Source organism: Sciurus carolinensis, chromosome 2, assembly GCF_902686445.1.
Source record: "Sciurus carolinensis chromosome 2, mSciCar1.2, whole genome shotgun sequence".
Lineage (NCBI taxonomy): Eukaryota > Metazoa > Chordata > Mammalia > Rodentia > Sciuridae > Sciurus > Sciurus carolinensis.
The window spans coordinates 5,623,465-5,635,294 of NC_062214.1; positions in this window are offsets into that span (position 1 = coordinate 5,623,465).

Here is an 11,830-nt window from a genome sequence, read left to right on the forward strand (position 1 = left end):
TGGACACCCTGGAGGGGCCTCCTCTCCTCAACCTGAAAACCCCAGGCCCCTTCCAGAGCACAGCCTGCAGGCCGGAGTGGGGGTGCTGAGAAGGACACGGGGGGCTGGGGCTGGCTGCAGGGAGTGCTGAGACTCTGCCCCAAATCGAGGTGTCATGCAAAGTCACAGAGCCCAGCAGAGCAGTCCAGGCAGAGTGTGGTCCTGAAGCGGCCCCAGCTGCTGGGGATGCTTTTTTTAATGGATGTAGACACCGCACGGACAGGACTGTCATCGCAGTGACCGCTGACCCTTCCTGAGGCCTCAGGGCAGCAGAGGGACCTCAGTGGAGAGGCTCAGCCGAGCTGGCAGGCTCTGAGGACGAAAATGGCATAGAAATGTAGGCCAGAGCTGCCGATGGAGGGGGTGCCGGGGGTCTGGGTGTTAGGGATCAAAGCGAGGCAGATGCCGCGGGGAAGAGGGACACCGAGGCCCCACGCCTGCCTCCTCAGAGGGCTCCACCCGCTCCGCGCTCTGCGCTGCTTCTGTCCTGGTCTCCCGAGCTGCCTCGTGTTCCAGCGCGCACACGCTACTGTCAGCAGCGCGGTGCACGTGCTAAAAGCTTCGGTGGGATCCGAGGGTCGTGAGTCCCCTGTCCACCTTCTTCCCAGTCCTGGAGATAAACGGACCCTCTGCTGAGTCTCTGGGTGCCCGCCTGCAGGCCATCCGCATGTCTCAGCACACGCTCCTTTATACACCTTCTGTTTCTCGAGCACCAAGGGCTGCAGGGGACTTGTGCCCTTGGGCAGCTGGCTCTTGTACCCGAGCTGTCCCAGCAGTCTTCCAAGTGGGTGCACGGAGGATGTCCTTGTCCTTTCTGAGAATGGTACAGCGTGACCCTCTGCAGCTGTAAGTGCACTCATGGCCACTTGGGCTGTTCCCAAACGCCTGCAGGGCAGGCTCTTCACAGCTGCCTGTGGACATCCAAAGGGCCGGTTCCAGAGAGTGCTCTTGCTGGGGGTGGGCACCTGTGACGTGCAGATGGACACCACTAGTCCCCCCAGCGCTATTCACCTGATGTGATTCCACCTTGCTACTGCAGCTGACTCCTTCAAGGAGTGTCATCTGGATGGCCACAGCAGTGGCGGCTCTGTAGGACATGCCGGAGAGAAGCCGGGAAACCTGGCCACGTAAGGTGGGGGCTGTGCGTCTCCCCGGCAGACCACCTCTCAATGGGCTGCCCCCACCCCAACATTACTGCTTGTGATACTGGGGAGAGCTACTTGGCCATTCTGGACCTCAGTCTCCTCATCTGTAAAATGGGAGCTGATACTGCTGTCGGCATGGGGTGGTCCTGGGAAGACTCGGTGCTCAGACGTCACTCTTTAGTGTTGCCATTGTGATGGTGGCAGTAGCGCTGTCGTTCTCACGAGGACTGTGTGCTGAGAAACGCCAGCAGGGCCATGTCACCCATTATCTTTTTGACTCTAAGCCGTTTCCCGACACGCGTGAATAGTTAAAAGGAAGACTGACTTGCTGGCCGGGGGGATGGGGAGTCCAGCTGACCACAGTCCAGCAAGGCTGGAGTCCTCACGGGGCGGAGCCTGGGGTCAGGTCCCCGCGTGTCCTCATCCCTGTAATGGGGACTAAGACGGGTCCCCGTGCTCTGCGGACCTCACCACCCCTGCCTCGCTCCCCCGCCCGGGCTGGACCCTGCCTCGGGTTTCCCAGGTGTGTTTACGGCTGGCGAGGCTCCCCCACCTTGGATGCTGCTACTTTTTCAACTGCACTTATCTTTGGTCACAATTTTCAGTCCTTCTCCGATAGAGCTTGAGTGCACAGGGCCAAGGACCCCGGGCCCTGCCTGACCTGCCGCCCGAGTCGTAAGTTGGGCCACCTGAGAGGGTCCCTGTGCAGCGGGTGCACTGGGTCCCGCCGTGTCCGCACACACAGACAGCGGGCGTGAGGCGGCACCCCATCCTGTCTTGGCGCTCTGAGTAGCCACAGTTAAAAAAGTGCTTCAGAACCTCCTTCAAATAGCAACCAGTGGCCTTTCCTGGCTCTTCGTGGCGTTCGCTACACCGACATATCACTTCCAGCTGTTTTCTCATGGCAGATTCTGTCTGGCAGGGGAATTACTTCACAGCCTCTTGCCAGACAGATTAATTTCCTTTAGGCTCCACTTTAATTATAAATTTCTATCTTTGTTGTCCCATGGACCAAATCAGCTGGGCTGTTCTCTGTTTGGCTCAGACAGAGGGGAAACTGAACAGCAAAGGTCTCACAAGGAGAAAGGTTTGAGATGCAATAAGCAAGTCAAAAAGACCAAATCCTAAAGGCAAGCTACCACTTTCCTGGGGACACCACGCAGGATTTTGTCACAGACCAGAATTATTGACTGATTCTGGCCCAAGCAGGGAGCAAGTCAGCTCCGTCCAGCTGATGAGGTGGACCCCTGCGGCTCCAGCACCCGCCATGGCTCCCGTGGTCCCTGCCCCAGATTCTCATCCCCGTGCATCCTTCCCCCGCAGTTGCCCTCTCTGTTCCCTGGTGCACTGTTAGTCAACATACTGTCCTCCACAAGGCAGGTCCTCATCACCTCATCATTGACAGGCCTGTGCCGGGCACAAGAGGTGATGGGGTTACTGCCACCAATGTCACCACTCTTGGCCAAGCACCAGCTTGACTACTTTGCATGCAATATTTTATTTAATCCTCCAGAGAGCCCAATGGGTCAGTCCCATAATTCTTCTGTCTTACAGGTTTAAAAAAATCCAAGTTTCATCACATGCAAGTTGAGTTTAGAGTCTGGTCTCTGACCCCTGTCTGCCTTGCAGGGTTGCTGCTGAATCAGCAGGCAGAGCAGAGACAGCATTACTGCCAGGTGTGGGGTGCCTGAGAAAGGTAGGCACCATGGGGAGCTGCATCTTTGGGATTCATAGTACAGGGTATAGGAACAGAGCTAAGCTGGGCTGGCATGATGGAAATTAAGAATCCTGGGGCTGGTTTCTGTGTTCATCAGCTTTCTTTTACTGTGAAAAAATACCTGAGATAATCGACTTAAAAGGAAGAAAGAAACCTCGTGATTTCAGAGGTTTGAGTTGATGGTTGCTTGGCCCTGTTGCTTTGGGCTGTGACCTCACAGTATATCATGACAGGAGCAAGTGGCAGAGGGTCCCTGTTTGACTCATGGCAGCCAGGAAGCAAAGAGAGGGAAGAAGGGCTCAGGATTCCACAGTCCCCACCAAGGGCATGCCCCCAATGACCCAACCTCTTGGGCCTGCCTCTTAAAGGCTCCACCTCCTTCCAATGGTCCCACTAAGGCTTGGGGGACCCGGGAGATCCAAACTACAGGGATGAGCGTATTGCCCTCCCACAAACAGTACAGTTCCTAATTGTGTGTATTAGGGCTCCCTCAGCTTCAAAGACCTGAGATGACCTTTATTTCTATGCTGAACTCCCACAGGGCAGTAGGTGTCAGTCAGCCAGTCTGTAGTCACCGTGGAGTGCTTCCTGGGTGCCAGACATAATTCCAGGCCTGGGACGCACCCAGAGGCCAGGCAGAGGCTCTTGGCTCTTGAAGTTTACATTCAGATGGAGAGAGGTGGCAAGACAGTAACCAAGAAGGACAGACCCCCATCTGGATGACGCAGTGACAGAGTCCTGAAGCAGTTAGGGAGGAAGCAAAGGAGACTGAGCGGCAGACAAGTCCAGGGGCAACCTCCTTCAGGCAGGGTGAGAGGGAGGGTCTTGGACAAAAGCTTTGACCTGGAAGACAGACGGACGGAAGCGGCCCCCGGGAAAACCCAGGGCGCAGCGTGTGCAGCGGCCTGATGGGGGCGCACCGGGCCTCTGAGGCGTGTGGCTGGAGAGAGCCGTGGGGCAGCAGAGAAGGTCAGGCAGGTGGGCAGCGCCGGTCACCGCGGCCTGCAAAAGACGAGGGAAGCCCCTGGGATTTTATTCCACAGGACACCACTGAGGTTTGAGCTTTGCAAAGATATGACTTTTAAATCAATGGACTCTTTAACGATCAGTTTCAGATTCACAGAGACCGAGCAGCAGGTGCAGAGCCAACCTCCCCCATTGGTTTGCGTTCGCGCGGCACATTGGTCACGACCCGTGGACCCTGGTGACGCCTCGCTGCTATCAGCAGCTCAAGTCCGCACTCTCTGTTAGCAGTTCCGACAGCACGGGTCCCTCAGAGCTGCTCCCCTGCTGTAGGAATCTCCTGGGTGCCCGCCCGCCCGCCCTGTCCTCCGGCTGCCCCGTCCTCCGGCTGCCCCAACTCTGATGACCACAGATGGCTCTGCTGTCTCCACGCTCCTGCCTCTTCCAGAAGCTCAAGGGGCTGGAGTCAGAGCGGCCACCTCTTCAGGCTGACCTCGCTCGGCACCAACAGGCACGTGCGGCTGGTCCGTGGCGTTGGTGCTGGACAGTGACCCCCTGTCTGGTCCTGCCCCAGCATCTAGCCACCGTCCTTTCATAAGCGCACGCCATGCTGCATGAGCTTGGGGCGGCCGTTCTTGGGTGGTGGCTCGTGGTTGGTGCCCCTGTGAAGCAGGGACCAGGCACTGTGCAGGTGGCAGGCGAGCCCTGCCCTCACCCTGAGCCACGGCCTCACCCCTGCGCACGTCGCTGCCCCACCTCCGCGTGCTGGACCCAGCCAGAGGCCGCAGGAATCCGGCCGCAAGTCCCGGGTCTCACAGGCCCCACTGGGGATGTCCAGCTTGCTCCCCGTGGGCCCCCGCAGGGTGACAGCACAGGACACGTCAAAACACAGAGCAGGTCTCGGGGGAAACGGCCCGAGCCGCTGCCACACTGGCAGGGACGCCGGGCCAGTGTTCCACGCCGGCTCCCGCGGCAGTCGGAGGGTGACTCAGAGTCGGGGTTGGCGGCTCTGTGGGTGTGTTCTCAGACAGGCCAGCAGAAGCTCTGTGCTGTCTGGGATCCCTCAAAGGCCGCCATAAATCAAGCCGTCCCGGAGGCTGGCTGGGGAGAAGCCCGACCTGAGAGCCCGGGTGCTCAGCAGCTCTGGGCCCTGCCTTAAACCAAGGGCAGCCTGAAGGAGGCCCCGCCCCCGCTTTCCTCTTGCTAAATCCATTTTCTTTCTTCTTTTTTCTTTCTTTGCTTTCTTTTCTTTTCTTTTTTCTTTTTTTCTTTTTGTTTTTGTTTTTGGCTGGCTCTGGTGGTTTGCCACCCAAGCTGGGAAGTGGGACAGGAACGGGTTGAACCACAGACTATACCCTTGAAATACATGGAAGTGGGAGACACAGGCCTGAAAACCAGGCCCCAGGCCCCACGCCCTGGGCTGATAGCACTTCACAGCTGAGAAGGGGCTGAGAGGGAGACTCCAGCCAGGGACCAGGGCGGGAACTCCTGCCCAGCGCCCAGGGCAGCAGAGGTACCTTCTGGGGCCTTACTTCTCTGCCCTGTGTAAGGCGAGCGATAAGGATTCTCCGCCCTCCTGGAGCTCTTTGGTAATGCAGGGATGCTCCCTGTACTGCCGCCCTTTACAAAGAGCAGCCGTATAGAGATGTAAGCAGGACACCCGGGACCCATGCCACTCGGCAGCCCCAGCGTCCTCAGACCTCTGCAGAGGCTCCCGTTCCTACCCAGCCTGTGGCAGCAGCTCCCACCTGCGTTCAGGCCAAGTTAGGCTGGGTCCTTCCTGTCACTCGGGCTGATTTCTTTGCAAATACACATAGGTGCATTGTAAAGGGTCCAGAATCAGCAGGCTCATTTCGGGTAGAAGCAAGTACAGTCAGCTGGACTTGGGCACTGCATGACCTGCCCGGCATCCACAGCAGTGTCTCCCGGCACCTCCATCTCTGCCGGCAATTTGTCTTTAAGAATCCTATTTCCTGAGGGAATGCTGAGGATACATTGGGAATTGAAACGAAGTTAGGAGCTCAGGAAACTCAAAGAAAGGACCATCTTTGTGTGCTTAAATGTGCATGCCTACACACAATTAAAACCAAAGGACTGGAGGGAAATACACCAAGCTCCTTAGGGCCATGATCTCGGGGATGGATCTAGGCACTGGATGTTCTAAGAGGTATGTCAAAAATGATGGAATATTCTGGAAAATGGAGGCGGGGCCTTCATTCTCCCCTTCCTTTTGGAGCACGGATGGGTTGACTCCTAGGGTGACAGTGACAAAAACAATTGTTAAGATCCCCAGTCAATTTTGCTTCTGAGGCAAAGAGACAGATGGTAAATAAAATAGCGCCTGCCTCCACTTTGCATGGGTAAGCACATATGTGCATGCACGTGTACGTGAGCCCACACGCACATACACACACACACACACATGCACTATGAATTCATGGTCACGGGCACACTGAATAAGGCTTTGCATGAGATGATTTCTTGACTGTGGCCAAGTAGATTCTGCAAGGCAAATCTTATCTGTCCAGTGTTATTAAATGTCTCTTCATTTCTGGATTCTCCCCAACAAGTCCAACTACAAAAGCTTTCCAACTTAGGACATGGCCGTAAACTCGGCACACAGGGTGGACCCTCGTGGAATTCCATTGCCATTGAACAAATAGAATGCCAATTTTTGACCTGTCTGGAAACCGTTGTGACTTCCTGCCGTGCCCCCAGCTGCGAGCTGGGGCGGAGGGGCTGCTCTCTTCAGAGAGCTCTCTTCTATTCATCAGCAACTCGTTTCAGGTCTGTTGCAAATACTCTATAGCTGACATGTAAGAGAATCCTTCAGGCAGGAAACTGGTCATTGCATGAAAAAAAAAAAGAAATAAAAGCCTAAATCTTCCCAAAGCTCTTCCTTTTGGTTAAATAAAATTAGTAACATAATATTAAATGTAATGCAACCCTAATTGTAATTAAATGTAATGGATATCAACGTGGACGCACACACACCAGCGCGTGGAGCACAACATTAGCTGTATTACCATGGCTAGCTCCTGCTCGCTTTCTCTAATTCTTAGGACGGCCCCACCATGGAGAACCCTCTGGTCCAAATGTCAGTAGTGCTAAAGTCAACAATCCCAGTTCTAGAACAAATGAAAATTAATGTTACAAAAACCATTAAAATATGCATGTTTTACTACCAGCAGGCCAGCTTCCTGGGGAACACAGCTTGTACCCTTGGGAGACATTGAACGTGACAACTAATTTACCCTGGGAAGGGTCCCGCCTGCTCTGGGGCCCCCACAAACACACCCTATTCTCTTCACCCTCACCTCTCCTCCAGGTCCCCAAACTAGGGTCAGCAACATGTCCCAGGTACGCTCCAGAATTCCTGGTTCCACAGGGTCCGGGACCAGGGAGACGCCAGCGCAGCCTGGCTCTGGATTTCTAACTTGGGCGTCAGGACTCCATGTCTTGTCACGTCGGGAGCTGGGCTGTGGAAGGAACTGGCTTTCTTCCTAATCCTCTGCATTTCCTAAGCTGCCGACTACAGACAGGCGTTACTTTGTTAAGAAAAGAAAAAAATTGCCCATGACCAGGAATCCAGCCTCTTCTAACTGATTCAGAAGCCCGGAGGCGCCACTGCCCAGCTCAGGAAAGCCATGGGAAGCGAGGGAGCAAGTGTCTTTCTCACAGACAGACAGCAGGACAGCCCTGGCCTGCTTGGACTCACTGTGGGCAGAAAGCTGGCCGAAGCCTGGGCACAGCCGTCTTGGTCACTGACTAGGGAAAGTCTGCAGGCCAGGAAGCTTTGCTGGCTTTGACTGTTGGCAGAAATGATGCAGGAGAACCAGCCACCTGCTTGCCACGAGACACGATGCCCGTGCTTGTGCCAGGCCAGGGAGCTGGACAAGCCCCTGCAAAACACACGCTGTCAACAGGCCCCACGTCCAGCCCCTCAGGACAGAGATGACACAGCCCATCTCTGACCTCGGCAGGGCTGCTTCTGCAGGAGGGCCTTTGCTGATGGCTCTCTGGACGCTGGACGGATGAGGCATCCCGCATGGGTCCCCGGGCCACCCTTCCTGCCAGGACACTCTGTCAAGCCAACATTTCTGACGTGGCCCGAATGTCACGGGTCCCTCTGGAATCAGCACCCCAAGGTGGTTAAAGTCTGCAAAAGAGTCAGCAAGTTTCACAGGTGATTTTGAGGTGAGCTCACTGGTCTGGGACACTTCTAGGTGTCTCTCCCTTTTAGTCAGATTCCGCAAGCCAGTGACACAGCCCTGCCTCAGTTTCCTCATCTGTAAAATGGGGATAGGGCCCATCGTCATGGAAGCCACGTGAGCATCCGTGGATCAATGGATGGATAGATAAACCAAGGTGGCTCAGATGTGTAAGAGAATATTGTTCAGCCTTAAAAAGGACAAAGCCTCTAACACCTGCAGCAGAAAGAATGAGGCTCAGGGTCATGGTGCGGGAAAGGGCCCGACACCGAGGCAAATGCGGGCTCCTCCACCTGCCTCTGGGCTGGGTCCCATCATGTGCATGGTAAGTAGGAAATATCGCAGGTTTGAAAGTGCGTCTAACCACTTCACCTACGGGACAGCCGCGCTCCACGGCACAGTGTGACATAGAGGGCAGGGCGCTTCCCTTGGTGACCTGACGGGGGCTGGTGGGGAGCCGCAGCTCCCTGCCACTGCCCAGCATTGCAAGGGACGGTCGTAGGGCAAGTGCCAGCCCAGGAAAAGATCCAAATTCCCAAAATTCCAAGTTGGGTTCCTGCTGCACACCCGTTGCCTTTATACCACTGAGGTCAAAAGTTGGACTGGCGGGAGTCTGGCCGAGGGTACTGAGGATCCCGCTGACCCCAGGCCCAGGGTGGTGGGCTGCACAGAGATGGGGTAGAGGGAGGGGCCTGGGCAGCAGGAGTGGGAGCAGAGAGGTTCGTTTAATGGGTTCAAAGCGTTTGGCTTTTCAGAATTTAGGCATCTCGGACGTGGGATGCCCGAGAATGGAAGAGTGCTCCCCATTGCTGACCTGCACCCTCAAACATGGCTGGGGTGAGCCGCGGCCTCACGTTCCACAGCAGACAGGACGGCTGGGGGTGAGCTGCGGCCTCGAGTTCCACAGCAGACGCGACCTAAAGACAGGCGAGCCTCCTCACTGGGTGCAGACCTGGGCAGCGGGGAAGGACCATAGCTGCCCTGTGGCTTCATGTGGGCATAGCTGGTTTTCGGGAGACACCTGCTCTCCCCACGAGATGCAGGCTCCCCTGGTCTCTCTGGGCAGCCTTGGGCCTGCTTGGAGGGGACAGAGACCCAGTGACATTTGCAGGGTGGAGGGGGCCCCCATGCAGGTGGGCCTAGAGATTGCTGGAGCTGCCCCCAGGGAGTGAGGCTGGGGCAGGGTGCTTAGAAGGAGTCAGACACCCTGCGGGCTCTCTGGAGCCTGCGGCTCTATAGAGTTCAAGGTTGTGGCTCCTTGACCTTCCTGCGTACCTTGTGACTCCTCAGTTGGCAGAGCGTGACCCTGCCCACATGGGGTTGAAGAAGGAACCTTTCTAGATGGCACCCCGTGGAGCAGAGCTCCAGAGAGCTGCTTTGGGGAACCCTGGCTTGGCACATCGGCATTGGGAACCCCTAAAGATTAGCACTCTTGGGTGCTTCACCAGAGGAACCAGAGGCCCACAGAGCCAGGGACAGGGTGGCTGCTGGCAGATGCCTCAGGAGGTGTTCTTTATGAGTCCCAAGCCAACCCCACAGAGCATGTACGGTGACAGGGCCTGGAAACTGACCAGGTGGCCCCAAACGTCACCCTATGTAGGCCACGCTCTCAAGTGGGGGCATCAGCACACCCGAGCCCTGGACCTTGAGAACAAGCAGATGCAGGTTTCCACTCAGAAGGAGGCTTCAGCCCGCTGCTTCCGAGCGAACTTGGGTGTGTAATTTAAATCTTATTAAATAATGAATCTGGGTCAGTGGTAATTTATAGATTACCTTCGTTAACTGGATAAAAATAATCACCAACTCAACAGTGAGTCATAAGAGCAATTAAAAAACAAAAAGCACAGCTTAGCCCTGGACGGGTGTTAGGACACGCCTCCATTACTTCCCAGATCCTGGAGCCGGGCGAAAACCAGCCTGAGAGCTGCCCGAGACCACTCCCTTTCTTCCCCTTAATTTCTGAGCCGGTCAGGAGAAATTTAATCCATATGTTTTGGGTTTGTTTACATTTAAACCATCAAAACAGTGTTTGTCAGAAGCATTTGAAGTGCAGAAGCCCTTCATCCTTCTTTGTTAGAGGCCTTTGGTCTTTGAACCAGGAAGTCGTGCAGATGAAATGGGGCCGCCCCGGCAGGGCCGCTGGACGGTCACCCCTCCCGCCTGCCCACTGTCCGTCCTCCTGCCCTGGGGACTGCCAGGACCTGGGGCGCCTGTCCAGCCGTGGGAACCTCAGAGGGTGGGGAGACGGCCCACAGGAGCTGGTCTGGCCAGAAACGATCCACGAGGCTCCTGTCCCGACGTGAGGATGGCAGCTTCACTCGGCTGAGCGCCTACTATGTGCCAGGCACGTGCTGAGCCGTGAGCAGCTCCACCTGGCGGATTGGGACACAGAGCCCAACAGAGGTGGAGGGACGGCCACGTGCACCAGCGACGGCGGCTGAGCGAGTGGTGGGCCTTGGAGCGCCTTTCTGCACCTATCCCGCACCCACCCCCACGGGACCAGGATGAACCCAGGACCTCGCCCGTGATTGGCAGGAGCTCGCGCACTGAGCTGCAGGCTGCGCAGCTTCAGCTGTTCAGATATGGGATCTGAGGCTCAGAGTTCGCTCCAGCTGCCAACTGGATTGAGATAAAGGACGTGAAGTATTTTGAAAGGCTTGCTGCTGCACACGCATACGCCGGGCTGGCGTTACAGGCCCTGGGTGCACAGCCCCCACCCCGCACCTTCCGGTCCCTCTGCCCTTCTCACCTCCTGCCCTCTGCCCGTATTTCTGGATTTAAACTGATCTCCTCTGGCTGCCCATGTGTGTTTTCAGAAGAAAAAGCAGCATCCCTTGGGTGTCTCTCTGCACTGGGTTCGCTCTCACAGTGTGTCCCTTGCACTGCATGGATGTCACCTGCCCTTTGGGTGACACCCAGTGGCTGCATAGAAAGAACAACCCATGAGCATCTTGGAGCCCAGGACCTAAACAGTGCGTTTTGGCCTCAGTTTTGATTGTAACTGAGGACCTCTTGGGACATAGTCTTGATTGGCAAAAATTAAAAGGCTGTCCCTGATTACGGGGCACTCACAGGTGGCCCGGCCGGGCTGGTATGCTACTCCTCTGCTCCTCTCCTCGGCCTCCTGTGGACCCAGCTGGAATCCGGGTGAGAGGTCTGAGGCTGAGCAGCGTGACCGCCTTGGCACAGCCACACAGTCTCGCGCTGGGCCACAGAGGTCGGAGGCTGTATTTGTTCCTGGTCTGCAGGAGAAGTCCGGCCCTCAAGGCTCAGAGGCTCTGTGTGCGTCAACGTGCTGCCCGCGTCCCCATGTCCCTGCTCAGAAAATGAACTCAGGACGCGGCCGGAAGCAGTGGGAATAGGCAAGGGCGGGGACAGCACATGGCAGCGTCTCTCAAAATCCCCAAAGTGCAGAATTTCTTTTCACCGGCAAATGTGCAAGGGTCTGCACAGTCCTGACCGTCAAAAGCAAGTTCTGCTGGCCACTGCACAGACGCAACCCTGACCCACTAAGCGACTTTGGGTCTCAGTTTTCTCCCTGTGACACAGGGTCCTGGTACAGCCCACCTCCCGGGGTTGCGGAAGGTGGAGGAGGAGCACCCGGAGCAGGGCTGCTGTCGCCAGGGCCCTGGAGGGCCGTCCTGCCCACGGTGTCCACCCATCCTATGTGCACCTGTGTCACCTACTGTGCGCTGGCAGCAGAGTCCCGGGCCAGGAAGTAGGCCAAGTGCCTGCCCTTGGGAGCGTCCGCCCAG